A 25,113-nucleotide genomic window follows, 5' to 3' on the forward strand; every position below is an offset into this window, starting at 1 on the left:
ACCTATTAAAGCGTGGTTTTCACACGACGTGACACCAAACCACAGTGCTAGAGGCAGGTCGACTTGGCTATCCACCCGCGTTTAGTCAACTCGGGTTCCGTCTGGTGTTGTTTTATGGCGTGAGGGAGAGTACCCCAATGGCGGTCTTGCCCCTGTATCTTGTTTTCTCCGTAAGTATCTTCAGAAATGGTCTTTAACGCTAGGCTGTAAGAAACAAATGTAACGTTTGTCGGTTCAGTGAAAACCTCGCTTAAGAATTTAAAACATTTTTCGCCTTAAGAAAGAAAGTACGGTACGCTAACTCGTACGAGAAATGATTAGTGTCGCTTGCTAAAACAGAATCCGTAAAAGTACTTAACTAAGACGCCACTCAGTGCGTGGTGGCTACACGCTTGGCCGCTTTGGTTAACCTTGTAGTAAAACACGGGAAGACAACGACGCGGTATTGTCGTGTTTGATTGTCTTATAGACGTCTCCCACACATTATAATACCTTAATGTTTATCATGGTTAAATTTAACGTTATAAATACGAGGAAATAAATTTAGCGCCCTTCCCCCCCCCCTCGCCCACCGAGGGGTAAAACACTCTTCCAGTAGGGGTACAAATATTTTAAGATTGGGGCGTCAAAACAGAGAAATTATTTTGATTAATTTGTATCCCAACGTTTCCTCGTTACTCGGGGATAAAGGCTGGGACAGATATCAGAATTTGAGTATAGAGGCAAATTAGTATTTCCCTCAAATCAATGTACCTTTACAGACACTTTATTATCCCTTTACCGCGATCTCCCATTGAAAGAAAAATATATTACCCGTAAAACGAATGGGGAAAAAAACAAAGATTGAAATAGGTAAGCAATTTGGCATTAAATAGGCGCTGTTGGGTTAATCGAATTCTACAACGTACGCCAAACGGGAAACTCTTATAGGATATATAGGCATGCAGACACTCGAGCGAAACCTTCCGATAATATTAAAAGATTAAAACTTAATTCGATAACGTCACGCGATTTAATTCATTCAGAAAGAAATCGTTCCATCATTCAAGTATAGATTAAACAAAGTCTAGCTATAAAAGTAATGATTAAAAAATCAGCTGGGATTTGATGGACTGGACAACATAATGGAGGAAAGGAGAGTCGAATATAAATGTCCGCATTAACCGATATCACCACCGATTATCTAGCGCTTACTCTATTCAATTACTTTCTCCTTCCAAGTATTGACACGTATTTTTGAAAGAACCTAACCATTTGGAAGTACCAGCCGTGTTAGGGACGCATTGCATCTCGTCCTCGGGGACAATGAAAGAAAAAAAAAACCCTTCCCAGAAAATTGGTGTCCGGTATGGTGGTATATATTTAAGTCCTTGCACGTGTTCGCTCCACGTGAAATGGTACCACACCATTGAAAAGAAGCTGCGGATAATCCCTTAATGGCTTTCAACGCTGACAAGCAAAATTTGTCACGCCGAGTGAATTTCTTCATTGGTATTTCTGCTACCTATATTGTTAACATTGCTTTGATGGGATAGTTTCGGGTCAAAAAGGTCGTTGGAAAGTTTTACTAAGACATGATTTGGGTTCAGGGGTTATTTCTTGGAAGGGTGTATCGCGCGCCACCATCGCAATCTCTATTGAGAAGTGCATGACGAGTTGACAAAATGCTTGGCAAACAACGCCCTCAAAAAGGGTACGCCGTAGTAAAGGCTTTAATGGACTCACGTCGGACAATGAGAAAAACCTCGTGTACTCCTCTCTCCATTTGGAATTTTGCGGGCTACAAGAGGATAATGGTAGTTATTTAGGGATAGGCCTGGTACGCATTCCTTCAAACACCTGATACCAGTATGTGGCCCAAAATTCGTTCCTACCTCGAGGCCTATTTAACTTTACCCAAAGAAACTTACAACTTAAGAATTTCTTTAAATAAACCAAGGCCACTAGATGGCTACATACAGTCAACCGGAGCAAAATCAATAATTCAATGGTGGTGGGGGACTCTAGTATAGATAGGGTCGACTCCTTCCTTGCCATGACGTGGATTTTGCAGCTATTTTCAATCGATACAACTAGCAATTACACGCCAGGGTTCCGAGAATGTTTAAAATAGGCACGAAGGTAAAGGGGATTGAATACATTCGTGGTTTAAACGAAATTTTCTTCTTCTCTCTCATAGTGATTGGTATTTGACATGATTTGTTAAAATGTTAAAATATGTTTTCTTAAAATTCACGCTTACACCTATTAGCAGGTAGCCGGGGAGGAAATAAGGTCAAACGAATTATTATTGTTGTTCGAGAATGAATATCGTGTCCGGAGAAAGGCTAAATAAACAATGTTTTCCTTTCTTGCCAAATCTATTCCCCCCTTTCGAATATGTTTTTCATTTTATTTGGGCTAAAAAGTATGGATTTGTACGATATAGGTCCTCGACGTGGGAGGTCAAAATTTTTAACTAAAGTTAAAGCTACTGGGGTTTAGAGACCCATTCTTCGATGGTGCGTGTATACCAAAAGTATACAATGATGAGATTCGAGGGATACACCACTTCGATCTCGGCTCGACATATACCCATGATTAAATCCACCAACTTGGTTGTGTACGGATGGGAGCGAGGTGTCCCTCGGTTGTGAGCTACGTATTTACGTGTATGCGTGCCCCGAGTCCAAGCTCCCAGATCCCAATTGTGGATCTTGTTTTTTAGGCCCACTATTGTCTCGCCCGTGCCAGCCATCCAGACATGGATGGTTAGGGCGCGCGCGGGGCCGCAGGTGGTCCCCCCGCTAAGAGAACGACCACCGAGACACGAGGGTGGACGGATGCCCTGGCTGCTGGGTTATGGAGGCGCCCACTAGAAGCAGGGCGCGCGAGCGACCGAGCGGGGGACCCTGTCTGTTTACGCGCGCGAATACAAACATTCTCGTTCGAGGCTCGATGAACGCGAATAATAGCTTAAACCTAATTCCTTTTTCTGGTAGCTCGTCTCGTCCACCCGCTCACCCGCCTTGTCCCCGGGATTATCCCCGTGTTCGAATAGTTACTTAAACACGGTGACCACTTTCTTTATATTCACCCCCTTCGAGAGTTTGTACGAATTCAATCCTGCGTGATAAATGTCGTGTATCCTTCAAAAACTATCAATTTCACGTTGTCTGGGTGCACCGCGTGGTGTTTTAAAACCATTAGCTTAGGACACTCGTTGCCTTAGAAGCAAACCAGCGTCGAAAGAATGTCTCGGTTCATCCGCTACGTATTTTCGTTTCAAAGAATTATTTCAAGACGTCTTTTCCTTGGATATCTTGTACAATAATGGTACAAATAAATTGATGTTTTGGCAAAGAAAGCTTTTTGTGGAAATTTCATGACGCGTGATTTGGTCCGTCTGACAAGGACGGGTTCCCTTTTTACTGGGTATTTGTACTACACAGTACGCGAAAAAGTCTTTATCCTGCCAAGCTGGACAATAGGACTGGTAGCTAGTCACCCATCTAAATCTACAAGCACCCCTTCTTTCTGTCTCCCTCGAGGACGAAATTGGACGCTTTAATACTGGGTACGGACATTGAGTTAGCGAGCTATAATTACTTTTACTAAAGAGGAAGAGCTAAGGATCCGTCCGTCCGTCTATCCTGGCATCTAGCGACTGTTCCCTAAAGACCCGTCGTGTTCTAGAAATACGATACCAATACGCCTGCGTTCAACCAATTAGATACGACGAAGAAAATGCTACGGGGATTAGTCCGAAAGGCTCCAAAGGCCACGATAATAGCATTGTCCGTATTAACTAGTCAAAGTTGAACACGGACTCTCCTAAGGGCCATTATAGGCTACTTCGATTCAGATCAGAAAGCCATCTAATCCTAAACCTTTCAATAAAGTAAAGTGAAAATTTCCTGGACGGCCAATCAATTTGACTCGAAATGGTCCATAGTGAATTACCCGCTTAGAATGTATTAAGATATGCAGTTTTTGTTGTTAAAACGTAGATCCTTCGAAGATTGCGAAAGGGTGGTAAAGGTTCATTCAGATAGGAAGACGATGGACGGCGATCGAGAGTCGGTTGCAAATCCGGTGTTGGCGCTATTTGAGAATCAGGTCTCCGCAGCTAGGCTAGGATAATGACGGACTTACATCGCCTGTCCAATTAAGAAAGGTCGAGCTATAGCCCTGGTTTCTGGTGCATGCACTTACCAGAGATCTCTCTAGAGTGAGCGAATCAAAAACCCTTTCGCCTTTAATTGGGAATAATGTCGGCTCATGGGTAAATGCCTCCTCACCTTCCTTACCCCAAGAACCGATCGATTCAAATAACAAACGCGGAAGGATAGGACATGGACCAAGAAGTATCTCGCCCTGTTCAAGGGTTACCTTTAATTTACGAATCTCCAGGCATTGCAGTCGTAGCCAGGAACGAAACGGCGTAAGAATTTCGTCGAACTAGCCTATCGTATATTTAAGATTAACCCGAAAAAGAATTTTTTGATGGGATTCGTTACGCCACGGGAGTTTCTTATTCATTTAGAAATTTCAAAAATGATGAAACTTAGCTGGAAAACGAGTCTTGAACGGGGATAACGCGTTTCTCCATATAATCGCCAGCTACGAATATTAATATAACAATACAAAAGCGTAGCGGGTAAGCAAGAATTAAATCTTGATGGTACGCATGCCAAGCGGATTTCAAATATTTTAAACACTCGAATGCTTGCAACAAAGGCAACAGCCACAACGCAAAATAAACTATATATACACTATATATAAAAGTAAATTTAACTTATTCTTATTTTAAATTAAATTAGAAAATACGCCCGGGAAAATTAATAGGAAATTTGAACCCAGTTTCGAATGAACTAAAAAAGTTAACGTTGTTATTTTTTTTATAAATCGTGGGGTTGGATACTCATAATTTATTTATTTCATTTCACGTGTAAGAACTTTACTAAATATTTATTTAGTTAATTATCCCATCTCTCGGACGGCGCAAAAGCGTGAATACCACGTACTTTGGTGGTGGTTAAATTGATTCGCAGCTGGCAAGAGAGAAGTGAGAGAAAAATGACCTTTCTAAATTTGATTAGAGGATTTTTGGGGGCCTAAGCTAACAAAAGATGATAATTCGAAAACTACGCCTTTGCAAAAATTATTTGTTGGAAATGTAAAATTCGCAGTTTCATTAATTCAAACGTAACAAATAATAGCGGGCAAACAATGCCATAAAGAAAGGCCGCGTGCACCGTGGCCACAGTTCCTCCTAGCTCGTCTGGTACTGTCTGTACATGCCAATACGGTTACAAGTACAAGCACCCTTGCCGTATTTCCGTCATGAATGAAATAAAAATACTTAGGCCTAATAATCGCGTACTGAATTTCCCCGAAATGAAAGAAAAAATTGCCGCGCATCAAAAAGACCGAAATGGTAGCCCGAAAAAGAAGGCTCCCGTAATTGGTACGATACAATCGTCCAATCATCTTCGTGTGTTTCTGGCGTACCGACCGAGCGGTACAAAGTAATTGAGACAAAACAATAATGGATCGATTGAAACGACAGCTTAACGTCGCACAATTTCAACCTCTTTTAAGGTCTTCCCTCAAACCCGAGCGTACTTTCGAGTTAAACTGGCGGAGAAATTGCACGGAAAAACGTGACCCGAGTTTTAGGGTTACCGTTCGTTCTTCGACCATCGTTCTGTTCTGATGCTACTGCAGTTGGTAAAATAAATTCCTTGGAGTTCTTTATATCATCACGTGGCCCACCCGCCGCCAAACTTCGCAAACGCAATTGGTTAATTACTAATAATTATTAGGGAGGGGGGGGGGGGTTGGCGGGTGCTAGACGTCTTGTTTTATCGGTCCGAGTACTTATCGGGATAAAACCTTGGGCGGCGCCTGACAATGACAAATTAATGGTGCTTTTTTTTCATAGATTTTTGCAGCGTTTTGTTCATGCAAGAAGATTTTTGCAAAAAATCCTTGGCTATTGAATAATTCTTCATTCTTCCACGACGCGTATCAGAGACGACGCCGCGGGATTACGATACCGAGATGCCCCAACAAAGAAACCGAGTAACGGTGTTTAAACTACCTTAGCTACGTACGAGTAAAATTTAAATTAGGCCCTGTTCGCGTTAGTTAAAATACTTCCCACCAATAGATAAATTAGTTTGTTACAAACACAGAAACCAACAATTAGGGGCGAGGTTGCCATTGGGGTATCCGTATCCCTCTCACCAAGAAGCTCCGTCAGATTCAGTGCGAGTTGGTTAGCCAAGGTAGTGAACTCCGTCTGGTGTTGCTTCTTGGCGCCAGGGAGAATACTCCAATGGCGGCCTCACCCCTAAGTGTTGGTTTCTCTGTGTGTAATAAACAAATTTGTCTATAATCGGGTATCACGACCTGATCAGCTAGCTTCTAAGACGACACAGAGAGAGTTGGAGTGCGAACGGGCTTGGTAGCCCCATTAATCCTTCATATTTTTGGGGATTGTACTACTTTTATAGTACAAGGTGTTTAAGTAAGGGGGCGGGAGGGAGGGAGGTAGTTGGGTCGGGAGGCAGGCGCCAGTTGGCTTCTTTTTCTTCACGGTTCTTTTTTGCTTTTTTTGTTGAGTAGGTATAAGTCTATCACGAATTAAACGTCACGATCCGGCGGTGGCGGCGGCCCAAAATGTTTGGAGAAGATTTCAATGGGCCAGATTTAACAAAGAGACAGCCTATATCGGTAATTTACCCGGTAAGTAGAACTTGCCAACTACCCCACCAGAACGAGAACCAGTGCCACTACCACCACTACCACCAGAAAAAGAAAACCAATTTTTATCTTCGATTAAGTAATGCCTTTAGAATAGATTGACTGGCGCTTAAAAATAATCAACGTAACGCCGTGTCACTACTCGATTTTCCTATTTCTCATTTCTCGCAACTAATTTAGCAAGTTTAGCGGATAATTTAAGCCAGTTTAGTCTACCAAGATTGAATTAAAATCAAATTTACAATCATTTAAATTAAACTTGTCGAGGGGTAGTTCACTTAATCCTGATTATATTTATTTAAGTTTAATACCCTTCTAATTTCTAACATTCATTTGAATTAAACTTGTCGAGGGACATATCACTTAATCCTCTACGTTTAATGCCCTTCTAACATTGTCACTGACTTCAACTTTCGCATCGTCTGCTTAGTTTGACATTCGCCGATCAAAACAAAGCAGACGACAAACAAAATTGCCACACCACACCATGACGTTTCTATTATCATTAAATCGATCTGGGTATCGATTCGAATGATCTCCAAATATTTTCAAATTAAATACCTTCATCACGAATAGTTTTCCAAAGCCTGAATAAAATGTTATTTTAAACCGCGGTAATTACGTTTGGGATGGGGGGGGGGGTCTTGTGGGTGATTGGAGTAGAAGCATCGTATGAATCGATGGAAGCAGAGAAGTGAGAATGAGTTCGAGAAAACATTTTAATGTAAGAAGATAAATAAACCAACTTTCTCTCTCTCACCGGCCGTCTCACGCACGTAATTTACAATATATATTTTTTTTCTTCCTTGCCCCCCCAGGTAAGTTTTTGATTCGTTTGGCAAACAAAAATTCTCCCCCAATTTTGAAAAGAAAAGCTTTGTTGCTGCAGCTTTTCTCATATCTATCTTTCTCGATTCTGTATCCGGTTAGGAAAGTGGCGTCGGTGTGAAGCAATCGCCTCCTCATTCGTACATAATCGAACAATATCCTTACCAATCTCCCACCATCAACCCCCCAAAACTAAAATTTACCCAATCGAGAATTTCATTCCTAAAACCCTAAACCTCTTAATAAGGCGATGAAGAATACGCACAGGGTGTATCAGTAAGGACAACAGTACAACCATTTCGGAAATTACATACAGAGAAACTAACAACACCTTCTTGGGTTATTTCTCTGGCGCCACCAAGAAGCACCGTTCAGTGGTAGTGCGAGTTGGACAGACCAGGACAAACAATACAATAGCCTCCCATCACGTGTAGTGAACTCCGTCTGGTGTTGCTTCTTGGCGCGAGGGAGAATACCCCAATGGCGCTTTGCGGCTTTAGCCTCTGTGTGTTGGTGTGCCAATGGTCTATTGTTAGGGTGCTGTTACAAAATTATGGGTAACTGTTCAGTTAAAGCGAACTAAAACGCGGCGTACCACTCTAACTTAAGCGTTTACAGCATTGGTAGCCAGGCTAATATCGACTAGTCTACTTTTTAGTATAGGGAGTTGCAAATCTTATAGAGCGTAATTTATCCACGCTCGTGAAAATTAAAAAAAAAACGAAATTAAAGTTTAAAAATTATGTACCCATTTAGTTTTTTGGGGTCAATTTCCTAAACTGTATTAACGCCCTGTATTTGAAGCGTTATTCTTAAGAGGCTAGGTTATATTTTCTTAGAATATTTTGGCGGGAAAGTTAAAGCGGGTCCGGCCGATTTGGCGTGGGACGAGGCTGATTGAAATGAGAAATGCAGTTGAAGAAGAAGATGAAGAAAGGGCCCGGACTGCTAGCTGCCATCGTCAACAAAATCAAAGACGCGAAAAATAAAATATTATTTAAAAACGTATGTACGTACCTACTTAGTCGTTAATATTTTGGGCGTTTAAGGCTCGGATGAAGATGTTGCCACCTGAAGATGATGAAGAAACATTCCTTGGATGAGATAGATCATTTATCAAATTGATTTTCTCTCCATTTGTGATAAATATTAAACCGCGAAGCAACAATCCATCTGTAATAGAAAATTGGAAGGCTTGCATGAAAAAAAGAAAATTTTATTAAATATCTATTTGAACGCCTGGTCCGTCTTTGATTTCTTTATAAAGTTACAATATATTGACTCCTACCTAGGCTACGGGGAGTTTCTAGTTTTTTAATAAAATCGTTACATAGCGGGGGTCGCTCTCTCTCTCACTCTCTTATACACCTTACACGCAAGAATATAAAATGGTAAAAAAAATAAATTCACTATTCGTAAATGCTTGAGATACGCCATACAGAACTGGTTTAAAGTTATTAATGGATTTTCGAATTATTCTATATCGACATTATAATATGATAGTTTCTAAAGGCAACCCTGAAACAGCACACACAGCCTCCGATTTAACTATTCATCAACCTATTTATAATTTTAAAAAGTTAAATATTAGGCCTACAATTGATTATATCAGGGATAGATTTAATTTTAGAAGTAGGAATGGAGAACAGAGTAATATCTGGGCGCGCGTCAAAGTCCCGGACCCCCTTCCACGGGACGGGGGGGGGGGTATGAAAGAATAGGCGGGAGGGTCATAGCGACAGAGGTAAAAAGGAATTACGTCACTATTTTTCGCCGTCCCCGTCAGCAACGTCATCAAAACGTAGTTTAAATGAGCCAATAGGATAATTTAAACTTTTCGTTACGTGTTGGAGGGAGGGGCTCTATAGTGGGGGCTATGAGCTGGAATAACTGAAGTAAATACTAACTGTTAGACTCCATTCCTACTCCTAAAATTAAATCTATTCCTGATTATATTTATATTTATATTAAAAATATAGAGGTTTAATCTTAACCAATCAACCGGAAGTTAGGCCAATAACTTCGTAAAGAGTCCCTAGCTGTTATTGGCCTACCCTTTAGTTGGCCTACAAATTAACAACAAAGTCCGCATGCGCAGGGGCGCGTTCGACGTCATGTTTAAAAGATCCCCGCAGCGAGAAGACTTGGTTTCTTTAAGAGTGTTTAAAAGTTTTGAATGGGAAAAAAATTAATACACCGAGGCCGATATAACATTCCCCCGAGTTTAAAAATTTTCTAAGAAAAAAGGCCATGATGAAAATGATGATGGTGATACGAATCCGGAAGAAAAACGCATCGGCGCGGCTTACAGGGATGGATGGGATGGTGGAGCAAGAGCGTACATTTCTGGTCTTCTCTTTTACCAAAGAAGATAAAAGAAGACCCGAGGCGTCAAATGCAATGAAAGAAATAATCTGGAACTGAGACGAAACAACCAAAGAAAGAAATAAGAAAAAAAAATCATCTTTAAAAGACTAGAGCGGGAAAAAGATGGATCGCGTTTCCCCGTAACCTCCGTCCTCAAACTCACTTTTCCAAGAAAGAACCAAAAACGGGGGGAAAGGACGCCTTACCCACTTGGTCATTTAACTCTTAAGCAATAATAAAGAGACCAGTACGTAGTATCCATCCCCTCGGTGGCTAGTTTTTACGTTAAAAGCATCCTCGAAGTAAAAAAATAAAAAGCTATAGTTGATCCTATACGTATTAAAGTTCTTTCTTTCTCTTGGCGGGAGAGATAAATTTCTCAGCATCTTTCTTGAGGATTTACAAGGAAAGGTATCGTACTTATAAAAATGATATCCGAATGGAATTAAAATACCACCATTCTATTCACGAAAGATGAACTACCCGAGGTGGTGGTGTCGTCGTTGTGTACAACAGGAATGTTCCGGCCAATAATCCTCGATGGTCCCCGTTGCGCCACCAAAGGACGAGTGACGCCAATTTAATCGACGTTAATATCTTCATAATGTTGAACTCGGGGGGAATGGGGGTAGTGCAAATGGCATTTAAGCCTCGGTCAAAATTATCGCCCCCCCCCTCCTCCTTTCTAGTAATATCGGGGATCAGACGACGTGCGTGCGCGTGACGAGTGGCGCCAACTCGCGAGATGTCTCTGTCGCGCGCGCTCATAAACCACCGACTATTTCGGAGCGAAAGACAACGTTGCCTTTCGTAGCGTTAGAAATACGGTCTTATCAAAGGTAAGTTTGCCCGGACGTTCAATAAAACTAAAATGGTCGATGAGAAGTAAAAAAGAAGATGTCGTGGAACGTTGGGAAGTTGGCTCGTCAAGTTGTCAAAACTCGGGCGACCACCGTCGCTGAGTTTCGACTGGCAGCTTGTCAATTCACGAAGGAAGCGAAAAGAACGTCGTCGATCTCTCGAACGAGAAAAAGCTTTTGTCTCTGGTACGTGCCCACCCCCCTCCCCCAACAACCCCAAGAAGGAACCTTCCCCAAATTAGGCTCGTCTCTTCAGCAAAACATTAAAAAAAGAGAACTTTTTAATCAATAGCGCCTCCGGGGAAGTGGCATTATAAGAAAAGTCGATGGACTCTGTTGTCGCGAAGTAAGACGACTCGATACGATGGATTCCAAACGATAAGACAATTCATGTCCCCTTCCCTCCCTCATCCAACAGAAGAGATAAGTTTATTTTTTAAGAGGAATTAAAATATGATATTCTTCTTCCTTTCCAGCCACGCGCCCCGTAAGATCAAATTATCAAACCCAAGATTTTTGGGATTTCAACTATGTAAGTCCGTCCACCAACACTATAGCACCACCACCAACCAAGCGAGTGAATGATGGTGGTCATTAGAAACCCAAATGAAAAGAGAAAAGCCAGCAGCGCTTATTGAATAGGGATGGACGGACGGCACGCGGCGAAAGGAACGTGATTGTCCTCCTTTACATATCCGCGTTCACGCTGATTGAATAAGAAAGAGCAAACGCAATGCTGGTGTTGGAAATCGTATTCATACAAGTAACATTCAATTGGAAACGTCATAGAAAGACGAATCGCTTCGCGTCAAAACGACCCCTTCGCATAGAGAGAGAGAGAGAAGACGCGAGCGTACTCATTAGGCCATCATGCAACTATAGCTACGTCGCTGGCAACCAGGACAAAGACACCAGATTCGAATTACTCCTTTAAGAAGTTATTCGTCTCTCCAACGAATATTAGACGGCCATTTTCAACCCCTCAAGTAGTACGCGAGCGCGCGGGCCAACTAACGAGATACACATTCACGAGATAAACGAATCGATTCGGGGCATGGCTAATGAAAACCCCGAACTTATTTGTAAGATCGAATTACTACGGGTCGTTATCCCTGAAAAATAATTTCTTCGCTATATTTTGTCCATTCGTTTCAGGTGTAATTGAGATTTGAGTTGATGGTGCGGTGTCAGACTACGTTTTAAAGGTACATTCATTCATTCGGCCTGGGATAGTGGACGGCTATTACCGCCAAATCGAGCGAGTAATCGGATTCGGTGGTAGCGATAGAAGCGAAGAGCATCGTGCTCCGCAGATAACCCGGAGTCGCGAAAGGACCCCGCCCGTTAACACTAATGACTCACTACATCTACCTACCTGGCAACGAATAACAGAACCGTATTACCTATGGAAGACCAAGGCTTAGTCGCGGCTGAAATTAGTACGTACGCCATTATATAATTTGTTTCTCGTTGCACGAATATGATTACTTCGAAGAAATCGACTTCCGTTTTAGCAGTAGGTATGATGAAAAATAAATGATAATCGCGCGGGATAAGGCGGAATTATTAAGGCCTTAAGAATCAACGGGGGGTTTCTGGCACCACCGTGACCTTCGACCTTTTCCCGCCCAGGGGATAAAGAGCGGGCCACATTTTTCATTCTCGATAATATTTCCCGAAATGATCCTAAACATTTCACCGGGATGTCGACGGGTGGCCAAAAACCCGTCCCCCCAACCACCAACACACGCCAAACATCGATACATCGTTCATCAAGATATTCTTAATACCAAAGTCATCATCTAACGGCCAATTCGTATTAACTTCCTTCCCACAAAGGTTTAATGAAAAGAAAGAAAAAATTGTTCAATGAAGCTATAATGAAGACTTTTTCTAAAATCCCACTCACTCCCGGCGAAATGTAATAAAATCCATCGAAAGAGCAACTACACGCGGGATATGACAGTTGAAAGGCATCTAATCGAGGGATTACGATAATGAGACAAGTTTAGACGATCTCAGTTGCATGGCCAGACAGTGACTACATACATGCATCGGCATCAGACGCGTCATTTTCAAATACATCGAATACGAACTTCGTTCTCACGAAAGATATTATTCGGAACATCTACTTTCTTTTTAAATGCCTAATTACTTATTGGGGAATCATATTTTTCGATTCCGGTTTAAGGATATACGACGACGGGTACGAGGAAAACACTCGGGCCTCAAAAGTTAATTACGACGAGTCTTAAGAACATTTAACATTTAAAGAAAACATTTCTTTTCAATGTCTCGATGACGGCCGACGAAATTACTTTTTTGCAAAATTCACGATGACTTTAATTATCTTTCGGCAGCAACAAAAATATGATTTAAACGTTGAACGTTTAACTTGCCAAGACACTAAAGTTCCAAGAATGTTTTTTAATTTTTTTTTTCACACTCGGCGAAATCGGTTTGAATGACAAGAAGCTCCTGGTAATACGAAAGATCGATTGGAATTAATTTTCGCTATTGACACCTTAAAGTTATCCCGGCACTCTTATTCATTTGTGAAGCTGTTCATTCTCAGTTTTCACTGCGCGTTTACAGTACATTCTTCATATCTTTACAGATATAATTGGAGGCAAACTTAGGATGGAGTATGGACCTATAGATACAGCAACCCTTATTAGGATCCCATAAAGAGATTAACCTTAAAAGAAGGCGACTGCCATTAGAGTATGAATTTGAGTCAGGATTGGGAGTAGGTGGGCGTACCTGGTTGGGGTTGTCTTCGTCGTTTTTGTTAATTATCGGAGGGGCGGTAATTAAAGCTCTCTTATAATCCGGAAAGATATCGGCTAGCTTGCCTTTTAAATGAAGCCAGCTATAACCCATATTGATTGCCCCCCCAAACAGACAAGCGATAATTACTCCTTTTATTTTTTATTATACCACGGGGGGTTCTTGGGGGGAGGGGGGGGGGTTCGTGGAAGGGATGATGTCTGACATTTCATCCAAGGACCCGCAAAATGTAGAGGCGGAGATGACGCCAACTGCGCCCTCGGAAACCCATCGGTCGAAGTACTTACCCAAATGCCACGAAGTTATCAAAGACCATATAAGGTACGTGGACTTATAGAGGGTGTTAAAAATTAACGGGGACAAACCTCATACATATCTTTCGGTTAATTCACTTGTATTAGTTGGTTTCACGTTGATAGGCAATGGTAGTGAAGGTAGGGGATGGGCTGGAGGAGAGTGTTGTACGTTGAAGATTGTGTTTGGTTGAGTTGGAAGCGGAATTGGATGGTTGGTACATATGTTTTTGCTTTTGGGGGCATGGAAATAGAGGGTGTTTTGGGAAAAGGTGTTGTCAGCGTGGCCTCTTCACTCCATCAATGTCCCGCTACCCGCTGAGTCCCTTTTTCGCCCTGTACAAGTACCTATCCTACAGCGTGTGATATTTTCTTTCCTATTTCCAATGGCAGATATATCCCTAATACGACAGACACGTACTTTTCAAGCGTTACCTATATGCAACTAAAACACAGCATCCACTACTCTTTGCACCACGCTCCAAAGCCAAAATAACCACAGATATGGGGGAATTTTCAGATTGGGAGTTTGCATGGCCCTTTAAGAATAAGACCTCAGGGACCTTTCCATTAGATTTCGGAGAAAATTTTTTGATAGTCAAATTTCCACTATCCTATGTGGATCGTCGAATAACCATGCATACTTGGGATTTCAATTCCTGACCTATATAGTTAAAACAATGGACGCCTAAGACCATCGATGGACTTTGCTGTATGGAGCATGGGGTATATGAAAATGTTGGGTCTTGGGTTGCCTGCCTTCTTGGGCTAAAACCGGATGCGTGAATCCCCGCGGAGTTGCTCCCAAGTCCCCAACCCCGCCATCCCCATCGGCGGCGGCGTCAATTTTGGAATGTTAAGTTTAAAGGCGTTCTTCTTTCTTAAATAAGAGAGCTATAGGCGATGATCCTTTAAAATGGCGAATGATAGACGGGGGGGGGGCGCGAGGAGAGAAGCTGGGCTCCGTTTTTTAAGCGCATCTCTCTAATGGCACCCTTAAATTCGCGCCATTACAAAATACTTTTCCCAGTCTGATACTTTGTCAAAATTTGAGTGCAGACATAAGCTTTAAACTACTCCCTTCTAAAGTTTCCTAAAGTATTCATCCGCCCGTAACTACCTTTCTCCTTCAAAAGGTTTAATATAGTAATTTATCGATAGCCCCCTTTTTTTTAAACAATTTTAAAACTATGGGGTCTTATTCGAACTGCGTACGATTCTCTTAATTTAACGAACAGCGCACGCGCCTTAACCTTTAGTTATAGTACGAACGGGCCTGGATTTTTTTTCTTTTTTAGTTTAACTGGTTCTTAGTTGATAGCTAAGGTATACTGGATGGTGGTATACAATGTTACGAGATGGGCTATGATAGTTTAAAATAAGGTTTAAATATCTACCCACACCTGGATGCCCCGACTGAATACCTAGCTGGCTTCTCTGGCCATTATTTTGACAGGGCGGTTGCTAGAACTCTCTACAAGAGTTTTTTAGGACCGCGTGCACTAACTCAAGCGATTAGTTTTTAGTAGCGGGCGAGCTATGATCCCGAACAGTCTGGCCCGGGGCTAAATTCACCCATTTCAAAATGCACTATAGCCCAAAGACAGAGTCCGTTTCTCTACCAAGCTATATTCAAATTAACTCGGTTCCTACTTGCAAGTTAAGGGTAGTTTAAGGGTGAGACGATGGTAGGGGTGCTTGAACGTGACGCGCTTCTTAAGATGACCTTTCGATAAGGGCCAACGGGGTGAAATACGACTCTCAACGTTAAGTCTTGACCCCAGACTAATAAAGCTAGCTAAACCGTTTTTTCCCCTTTCTCTAAAATACATATTTTTCCACGATTATAGAGTTTTCGTGAAAGATCCACACCATCATAAGCTCGTAAACTTGTCTCCTAAAACCTTTCAGAGAAAGTAATATATTTACTGTAAGTAAGCTCTGAAATAAAATTACGAAATAGTTGTTTTATATTTTTCTCTTGAAGAATTGTTTGTTTCTTTGGGTGAATTTCTACCAAAGTTAAAGGAAAGATAGTCGCAGTTTCAAAACCGCTATACTCCGGGCCTTGGTCGGTGGTAAAATCTAATCTCAATTTGATTGGAAGGTTCAGTAAATATGCCCGGTGTCCGCTACATTGGAGTTGACACTCTGCGCCGAGTAAAGAGGTCTCACTCGGCGCCCGCCCGCCCGCGATACGTAACCTAGGCCTTGGATAGCTAACGCGATAGTCCGAGAAGGCGAACCCATGAAGGACAGATCGATAAAGACTCTCGGTATACGGCTCGAGGCGGCAATGTCTCTATGCGGAACGCGCGCGCCATGGACCATGGTGCTGCTGCTGGGGCGAGTGGTAGGGCGGTGGGCGAGAAGACTGTTCCTAGGGTGACAATGATTAATCTGGACTCTGATGCCGAAACCTCTGGCTTGGCTCGGCTGCCAGCCAGCCAGTATTGGGTGGGTTAATACTGGCCATGGCTGAACCATGAACCTTATTTTGCCCCCATATATACACTTTTAGCGCCCCGAGGATCGCGGAAATGAAACCAGAGGGGCTACCCACTCTCTCCCGTATCCCTCTAAATATCACCTTCTAACTACTCGAGAGCGACGGGAGTGTTTGACCCCTCGGTGGTACGTATAGAACGGTCCAGAAATGAAAAGGAAGAGATGGGGTGAGAGAGGGGGAGGAGGAAATCGCTTACAATTTGGAAATCCCTTTAGGGTATGTTGTAACGCTGGTAACAATATACACTTTTAAAGTATATTGTACCGCGCGCGCCATGTTTAAAAATAAATTCGTCCGCTATAAACCTTTAAAGCCATTTTTAATGAAAATTTAACCAACACGCCGCCTTGTCCGTAAGTCCGTTTGTTAAAAGTATTATTCGCGCATCAGTTACTTTTAATTTTCTCACGATGTTTGTTATAAAGCGCATTTTCCATTTTACCAAGTGACCTTATCAAAGTTGAATTGATCAAAATAGACCATTTCGGAAATTACACGCATTGGGGTATTCTCCCTCTCGCCAAGAAGCTCCACTAGAGGCAGCGTGTAGTGAACTCGGGTGAACTCCGTCTGGCGTGACCCCAATGTAAGCCTCGCCCCTAATTGTTTTGGTTTTTCCGCGTGTAATTTCCGAATTGGTCAAGCTAGCTATTCGGTCTACGAACACGATTAGTGGACTTAAAGTGTCAGTGGCACTTTAATATTAAAGAATCGGTTTCTCATTTTTTGTTGAAACGCGTTATGGCCGTTCGAAGCGTGTCGTTTACCGTTTTCCGTCTACAGATGTCGAAATGGTTTTCTTAATTACGTTAACTCGAAGCGATCTTGACCGGTTGCCTGTAGCAGCACGCTCCGTGCATGAAGTTTTGAAAAGCAAATATCAGGTCGAAATGTAATTACTTTTTGCTTGCGGTTACGTATATAATATTAATCCGTTTCGGCCCGTTGATCACAATCAAAATGAATACATACGCGGCGTATAATAAACTTGGATTTCACCAGAACATAGCTCGATCATAAAAAATAGGGGGCTAACATTTACCCAAGATTAAGCGTATACTCCCAAAGGGAAATAGAAGGCAAATAATCCACCACGAGTGTGCTATAATGAATGCGACACGCTTTTTCCGCAGTCCACAGTCCACTCTATACATGCACGTACGCTCGACCAATACCCAACCAACTTGATGGATTTTTACAGATTTTCACTCGACCTCGTATGATACCCGAGAAAACATTACGCCAATATCTTCTTGACTCATTTTTTGGCAAACACAATCGATTCACGTATTTTGTAGTTAAGCCTTATTTACGTTTGTTTATATGAGAGATATTTTTTCCATATTTCTCAAGAACTAAACTTTTAACATCGTGAATATCTCCCCTTCATCTCGGACCTCTTCTTGACCCAATAGCCCCCCCCCCCTCTCCAATTATTCATGATTTTACTAAAGAATATATTTAACCAAAATGAATACTGGTCAACATCACACACACCCTGGTAACGGCATCAGAGATAAATCAGGGTTCATACAACTTTTGGAAAACAAATTTCCCTGAGATTTCCATGAGGTTTTTCCCCATATACTTCCTGAATTTTCCAGGTTTTTCTCTCTTCCCGTATGTGGAGTATCCTATGGAGCAAATGTTAACGAAGGAGGGGGGATAGGACTATAACATACTCAAAGGGCATCCTCGTATCTCTAATATGACCAGAGTTATGAGCCTCCAAATATAGTGTAATGTTAATCCTATGGAGGGTATGTTTATGAACATTTTGCTTAATTATTCGGCCCCTGTTTGACGCAAATTTCCCTGATTTCCATGAAATTTATTAAAAATTAGAAATTTCCCTGAGGTTTTTGTCAACTATTTATTTCCCTGATTTTTCCAGATTTTCCCGGTTTGTATGAACCCTGCATGGCATCAGAGATAAATAGAGACTCAAATATTCGTGGCGTTATGAAATGGATTCAGTATATACGAGTTGTAGAAAAAAGGAGAATTTTGAGTTCTTTCTTTGATTTGGTCGTGTCGAATAAAAATATTTTTCCTTATTACGGTACTCAAGGGGGTTTGATTTGTTATTCAGTTAACTGTTGGGGGAATTTATTACGTTCTTTTTACGTCATTTCGTTTCGGCGATACATTGCCGATCGAGTACCTATACCCTACATATTGTATAGATAGGAGTGTGTTATTTAAACGAGAGAAAAGAATATATATTTGTTTCGAGACAATAATATCCTGTTTTTTTAGCCCTAGCTGAATGCTGCTGCCGCTGGCTTCGACGCCATATCGGCCTTCGCGCCTTTTCTTCGAGTGTCGCTTCAAATCAAATACTTCCAAAAAATCGTGTGGGCCATCCTCGATTCTTTCAACAACGTCCCGTTCTCACCTCAGTCCTAAATACGCCCGCCTTGCAATTCTTACTCCCAAAGTAAATTCGACATTAGATATAATATTAAGCTAGACAAATAGTTCACGTGTTCATTAAGGTATTGTAGATAGCGGTTGAATAGTACTCGCAAATATCTAACCTAAAATTAACAGCATAAATCAAGTCCTTAAAATAGTTCAATGTTGCAATTTTCCTAAACCTAACTAATTTTCGAAACCAACATCAAATTCCCTGACTTTTTTTGGTCCATTTCTAAATTTTCTGACATTTATTGGTCCATTTCCAAATTTCTCAAATTTCCAGGGTTTCCCCGAGCTGTGGCAACTCTGGTAATCACAAAACCATTCCGAATTCGTGGGCGTTTCTTAATTAGGGAGATTTAATTCACGGAATAAATGAGAACGAGACTTTTTGGGACTAAAAACTGCAATGATGTTTCTGGCGGAGGTAAACACTAGAGAAAACTCTTCGATTGTTGGCTTTTTGGAACTCGATCGACACCTGCCTTTCAGTCTTCCCAGAGAGAGAGAGAGTACCTGTCCCCTCCCCTCCCCCTGTTCTCCCACACATTTACTTTTAATAGCTATAAAAGCCCATAGACTAAACAATACCCCCTACACCCCCCCCCGGTCAATCGCTTCTCTATTTATCTGCCTAAACGAGATCCCCACGTCTCGTTTTGATATAAAATATTATCTGATAGACTAACGACACAAATCCACCGATTCTACTGTGGATAACTGATACAACAATATTGGGGTGCCGTTTCTACTCAGGCCAAAGTTCATTCGTAATATACCTTATTTAGTTTGGGGTTGGTTTATTATGGACAGAGCTTTTCAACGGGGCAAAGTGCGGGTGAAAGTGGCGTTGAACGCGTGTTATATCCGGCGTTGAAGCGTAACGCGTAGACTGTTGGCGGGCGTGACGTTGACAGAATGGAAATAAATACTATACACCAAGCTTCATCATAATAGCGGCTATATTTGCTCGATAATGCGATGCCGATTGTCAAAATTATTAGAAGCAAGACCTTTTTTCTTTCCAATGCATACCACGTATCGTTAATACGGCATAGGGCGTAAGGCCAGTTTAGATAGCGTTTAGTTTTCGCGGCTCATCTACTGCATGCTAGCTTTTTTATTCACTCGTCCAAATCCATTATTTGCTTTTCAAAAGAATACAAACCCGCAGTATTTGATATTCAAAATATATAAATAAAAATATACATCCCAACTTTGTTGATACAAAATAAATACGCCAGGCTAATTAATCAATCAAAATGAAACAAACTCCTCCAAGGAGACCGCGTGGCCATCCAAAACACAACCTCAAATTGATAGATAATTCAACTATACAACGAACGCGGTGGTACAATTACTGGAATTACTCTCGGAAGTACTTGTCCGGAAGTACTTAATGTAGGTACGAGCGTGCTGTTAAACTATCCTGATGCAGGCGCGCGGCGTTGTTTTCGCTTTGAGATCTTCATTTTGATTCAATCTGGGCGAAACACGCCATGCCATTTTAGCGATACCAACAGCAACCTTAACAACCAACGCGCGCGAAAGGGAAGGGCTAAGGCTTAGCGCGCGAATAATTCGGGCAGCCATAAGAGAGGAAGAAGAAGAAGATCGCGTGAAAATTTCCACCGTTCCTGGAAATCCGGATCTTACTTATACCGAAAATAGGAAGAAGGGCTATTCCAACAACTACATAGCCAGCCTCGAAATAAACTGAGCTAAATAAAGAATGGCTAAGACGACCGAGATAGCTCTTGTCTCTTACCGAAACGCTCCTTATCGGTAGTTAGGCTTTCCCGCATCGCATCGCCTTGCCAAAAGAAAAGCTTCTTTAATAGGGAAACCCTCTCTCTCTCTCTCTTAGTCTAAGAGAGGTCGGTGAGTTCATCTCCGCTCCCACTCCATCCCCATTGAAGGATCAAAGTGAAGTTGGTGAATGTCCGAGCCCTAGGAGAAGAGTGGAGCTTCTAAGACGCGTAGGATGAGAAAAGAAGGAGTAATATGATGGGAATGGATGGAGGGAGGAAGCGAGGGATGAGGCGGCTTTATTCGTAAACGTCACTCTGGAAATAGCTACTCTTTCGAATCTCCGTCTGCATCCCAGCCACCGCCGCCGCGAAGAAGAAGAAGGAAGAGGAGCACTCTCTAATGGATTCTTGATAGCGACTAATGGATACGTTTACTCTGGCACGTGTCACGTGTTACCGTTCTCAGCCCTAGCTCAAAACCTATTTCTCCCTCACTCTCAAAAATATCACTTTTTCCAGCATAGAAACTCGACTCAAATTCACACTTTAAGGCTATAGTGGTCTCGTGTAATAAAACTTAGCGCGCAAATGGTAGGTACCTTAACTAAAAAGGGGTGTGTTTTATACCGCCTACCCAGCTCAAAGTGTTGCCAGAGTCAAGAGAGACACGGATAATCTAATCGACCTTGCACTAAGAGACCACAGGGGAAAAAACTCAAACAAATTAGAATTAGAAGTAATATTTATGTCAGGAAAATTGAAGATGGGTGAAGACTATCTTGGATGGACCAAATCCATGAAGACAATATCTATAGGTCGGTGTATGGATTCTTTAATTCCGTTCGCTTCTCGATCGCTTTCTGTCCAGCAACCAATATCTATGGTAACGAAATCTTGTTGAGGAGGATCGAGACAGAGACGCTCTCTCGGAAGAGCCGCCACGGACACTTATGAGATCAAGAGTCGTCAGAAACACATGCTCTATCACCCTTCCACCTCCACATCAACCCAACCAACGACAACCAGAAGGGTGCTCTCGCTTCCAAAGCTATAGCGTTAAGATTGACACCGTCGCTTTCCACCGTAGACCATTTCGGTACCTAACCCTGAACGCCTTCATTCCCAGCCATATAAACACGCCGGTCATAGGCGTCAACGAATTGGCGCCTTACTTCTAACAAAATAGTCTATTCCGTTGTATATTGGATTCATTCTCGACCATCACTTAGGGTCCGAGTGGGTTTTCCTCCTCGCGTCACTTTAACCTAAAACAAAGCCACCAACTATTATACTCAACCCCGATATCAACGCACTCGGTTTGGTGATAAGTTGTCGCGAATTGAGTGTGTGATATAGCGATGAACCAAACGTGATTTTCCTCGCGTTCTTTGATAACTTAATGTTTCCTCCGCTGGTCAAACATCACTCGGACTATATACTATACCCTACTACCAGTATAAACCCTTTTTCTCTTTCAGAGTTTTGACCACTACCTTAGAAAAATATACACTCAGTAGCCTTTGATTCTGGTCGTGTTAGGAGTTGGTTGGCCAGGGGGGATTTGCCGGCCGCGGATGTAATCTGGTCCTGAGGGGGTGTTATACCCCCGTTAGTTATAAGTGGGCGAAGGGCTTCATTTTCCCTAGATGAGATTGTCATTTATGAAGAGATTTATTTTGATCTCTTCTGATCGATTATCGTTTCGCACTCTGAGAAGGTGTCCAAATGATACAACTAATTTCAGCGATATTTTTCAAGCTAGGGTAACGATAATACGCGTCTGTAGCTAAAGAGTGCATCTTTTAAATAAAAAATATTCTTCTTTCTGGTTAAGAGAAGTGAGAATCGATATTGGGTATATTTTTAGGGTTCCCGATGGTTGGGAAAGCGATGATATAGGGCCATTACGAAACGATAGGTGGCGCGCCGGGTTTTTTTACCGAGAGTGGGTGTGCGTTATGCGCGAAAATGTATCCTTAAATAGGGGTCTAACCTTTCGTTTTGATGGCCAGATGATGGGCCAGAAAAATCCGCACCTCAAACTATCCCATATTTAAGTATAGCCTATCGGGTTTGAGCCGTAATCGATCAAAAAAAACTGCGGTTGCTATACGTAGACAGCTTAAGAATCTTCAAGGTTTGCTGCATTTTTAACAGAGGCCGTGTTGGAAAAAACCAAATGGTCCTTAACTTCACCACTGTTCTGTCGATATGAAAATATCGATACAAACGTCTTTGAAAAGAGAACCAATTGCGAGACACTTGCGAATTTAAACGCAATTAGAGGAAACAGTAGCTGCATGGTGAATAAAAAGGTTTCCTCGCAGTGTACCTAATCCATTACGTAATTCCTAGACGCGCTCACTTAAAAAATATACCTCGCGTGCAATCATTTTATCAGCAAAGGTTTATTGAATAATTTCGGCGAGTTGGCCGAGAGAGCCACGCATGCAGTTGCCTTAAATCAGGGGCTATCATAATACGTCAAGATCAGCCATCCTAACTAACAGTCTTAAGGGGGGTAGGCGAGCGAACCTCGTTGTTGTAATACACGGCAGCGTTTTAAACGTGGGAACATCAATGTCTGTTCCAAAAATTATACTTTCATTTTACATACCCGAGAAATCCCAAACCTTACATTAACGAGGGGACCATCCATGACTTAAACAACGTAACCCGAAGCAAAGCATAACTACGAATTTTAGTTATTATTACAAAATGGAGTGAAGTGCCCCTCGGAGATGGAGCCAAACGATCTAGCAAGATGTAAATATTCCCTAGCAAGGCGATGCAAATTCATCATCGCAAAATTTTAAAGGGTAGCTACCTTCCTGATGTTGCTTCACCCGCAATTTGCAACGGAAGATAGGCTGCAAGTGGGTTCCCGTGGTGGTGGTATAAAAATTGTAATTTCAAACTAGATGCATGCGCTCCCTCTTGTACTGATTTAATTATAAAGCGAGAGATTCGATTTTTCGACGGGAAAGGTGAATCCCCCCGACCGTGGAGGGGGGTACACGCGACCATCCCCCATCATGTATGATAAAATGTCAGAGCATCTCTGCATCCCCTCTCTTTCTCTGGAGCTTCACTTGGGAGTAGCTTGTTTCCAAGCATTTTATTACACACACACTTTAGTTCCCGTTTACAAGATATGGGGAGAGTCAACCCAACCAACCCGGCAGCAGTGGCACCCAAAACAAACTAAAAACCATTCATTTCTGAGTGGTGCATGTATGCATGCATGCATGCGCCACTCTTATCTCCCTATGGGGAATTTTGGGTAATGTCACAAATAGACTTTGCTATAGAGTAACCCGGACAAATTCTACGAGGTTTATTAAAAGGCGGTAAAGACCTGGCGCAAATTTTAAATGAAAAAGGTCCCTTGACTTTTAAGCAAAATTAATAATATAGGGGAAAAACTCACCAGATTTGGTTGCATCCGCAGTTCAAAGGTCACGACGTACCGAACTATTCTTTCCACAGTTTGTCCACTCGTGATTTGTATCTGTAATTAAATAAGAAGATATATTTAGTGCACGTTGCGGTCTTCTTGCATAACATAAGAATTGTAATATCCGTTACGACATCACACCGACAACACCGATCTAACCTATAACTTTTGGGTATTAGCCTACTAACGAAGAAACTATATTTTCAATTAATTATCAATATTCCCTTTAATTACTGTATTGTCTTATTTAATTAGGTATATATCATTTCATATTTCCTCCAAAAACATCTTTCTATTTCTATTGATCCACACGCAGTCTTTCTAAATAACAACCTCCCTTGGCTGGATCCGTTTTCGTTCTACTTTGTCCGGTGGTAACAACCATAGGCGAGAGTTCAATAACAAGATATTTTCCCACGCAATTATAGAGGCAACGCTTAAGTTTTATTTTCTTTTGGCACAAAATCCGATTTTACCCCCATAAAAAGAGTTTTCCAAGCGACCCCGAGTCGCCACTAAGTTTTACGACTTTGCAGTGCACTTTGTGGGGAAGTTTGATTCCTTCAAATATATGCTTTCACTGTAGTACAGTATCTCTTTGCAATTATAAGCAGGGATATTCGACAGTTATCGTATTAGTCTATAGCACTTTGTTATTCTTAAAGGTCTCTTGGGATTGAGACATTCGCGAGCGAGGAACTACCAAAATACCAAACTTCAGTGTTCAATATAATAAGTAAACCATTAAGTAGGCCTATAAATTCGAACCATAAAAAGTTAGGCATAATATGGGAAAAAATATTCTTGGAAAACCATTAGTTCAAACTACAGATTGTTGTGAAAAGATTTAACAGTGTCATATAATATTTCAAAATAGCTCTTAACATAAAAGATATTGATAGTTTGCAAAAATGTTTTTCAATAAATATTCAAAATAGGCTTATTTTAGAATGAAGGCTTTTAAAAGATCTTTCGAAAAACATTGGAATACAAGAAGTTTAGACCCGCCGACCTCAAAATAGGCCCTCTAAACCAAAGAAGCCTTTCCTTTGAGACGCAACAAAAATTGCCAAAAACCATATTTATA

The 25,113-nt window shown here is 41.7% G+C and overlaps 1 protein-coding gene across 1 annotated transcript in view; it reads right to left on the reverse strand.

Moving 5' to 3' along the window:
- The window catches only part of LOC149718117 (uncharacterized), a 160,483-nt gene that overhangs the window by 34,774 nt on the left and 100,596 nt on the right, over positions 1–25,113 (reverse strand). The window contains exons 2-4 of the mRNA XM_089860769.1: positions 24,000–24,080; positions 8,596–8,751; positions 3–204 (exon numbers count right to left, since the gene is read on the reverse strand). The gene's annotated coding sequence lies outside the window, so the exon portion shown is untranslated. The remainder of the gene's footprint in view (positions 1–2; positions 205–8,595; positions 8,752–23,999; positions 24,081–25,113) is intronic.

Source organism: Phalangium opilio, unplaced genomic scaffold (assembly GCF_054372755.1).
Source record: "Phalangium opilio isolate 3A_F unplaced genomic scaffold, DU_Popi_V2 ptg000002l_1, whole genome shotgun sequence".
Taxonomy (NCBI): Eukaryota; Metazoa; Arthropoda; class Arachnida; order Opiliones; family Phalangiidae; genus Phalangium; species Phalangium opilio.